General features: G+C 38.1%; 1 pseudogene; it reads left to right on the forward strand.

Moving 5' to 3' along the window:
- LOC102767103 overlaps nucleotides 1-1,466 on the forward strand; it is a 3,924-nt pseudogene that overhangs the window by 901 nt on the left and 1,557 nt on the right.

Raw genomic sequence — 1,466 nt, forward strand, 5'->3', positions numbered from 1 at the left:
GCTGTTAGGGTCAGTTTGCATATTACCCTTTTACTATATAGGATAGAGGCCTGGTGCATGAGTGGGGCCGGCTGGTTTGCCCTGAATGGTGTCCCGGATCAGGGTTGGGGTCCCCACTGGGGTACCTGGCCAGCCTGGATGAGGGCTGATGGTTGTTTATTAGCTTTTTATTATATAAGATAGTACTGGAAGTCCTAGCAATAGCAATCAGACAAGAAGAAAATATGAAGGGCATCCATTGTAAAGAAGGTAATAAAACTCTCATTATTCACAGATGACATGATATTATACATTAAAAAAACATAAAGACTCCACCAAAAAACTACTAGATTTAATAAATGAATTCAGCAATAGAGCAACATACAAAATTAACCCACAGAAATCAATGGCATTTTTATACACCAATAATGCATTCTCAGAAGGAGAAACTAAACAAACAGCCCCATTTACCACAGCAACAAATAAATTATGTAGGAATAAACTTAACCGAGGAGTTAAAAGACTTGTACTCAGAAAACTATAGAACATTGAAAAAAGGGATAGAATAAGATTAAACAAGTGGAAGAATATACTGTATTCATGGACTGGTAGAATTAACATCATTAAATTGTCCATAATACCCAAAGCAATCTACAGATTCAATGCAATCCCTCTTAAAATAACAATGGCATATTTCACAGATCTAAAAAAAAAAAAACTCCAAAAAATTATATGAAACCAAAAAAGACCCCGAATCACTGCAGCAACTTTGAGATAGAAGGACAAAGTTGGAGGGGTCACAATTCCAGATATAAAGTTATACTACAAAGCCACTGTAATTAAAACAGCCTGATACTTGCACAAAAGCAGACATATAGATCAAAGGAACAGAACAGAGAACCCAGAAATTGACCCAAGCCATTACGCTCAATTAAATTTTACAAAGAAAGCAAGAGCCTACAATAGAATCAAGAGAGTTTCTTCAGTGAATGGTGTTGGAAACATTGGACAGATACATGCAAAAAAAATGAAACTAGACCACCAACTTACACCATACACATGAATAAGCTCAAACTGGATAAAAGACTGAAATATGTCAGGAAACCATAAAAATCCTAGAAGAAACCATAGGCACCAAAATTTCAGACATCTCTCATTGAAATATATTTGCTGATACAGCTCCTAGGGCAAAGGAAACGAAGGAGGAAATAAACAAATGGGACTACCTCAAAATAAAAAGCTTCTGGACATCCAAAGAAACCATCAACAAAATGAAAAGGGAGCCCACTGTGTGGGAGAACATATTTGTCAGTGATACACATAATAAAGGGTTAATATCCAAAATATAAGGATCTCATACAATTTAACAAAAGGAAGACCAATAATCCAATTAAAACGGGGAAGGGGCGATAGTGGTGGCGGCGGCGGCAGTGGGTTCGGTTGCGCGTGGCGCACGGGGTGGGAGCGGAGCCCAGGCCGGGAACAGG

The sequence above is a fragment of the Myotis davidii genome, unplaced genomic scaffold (genome assembly GCF_000327345.1).
Source record: "Myotis davidii unplaced genomic scaffold, ASM32734v1 scaffold1578, whole genome shotgun sequence".
Classification (NCBI taxonomy): Eukaryota; Metazoa; Chordata; class Mammalia; order Chiroptera; family Vespertilionidae; genus Myotis; species Myotis davidii.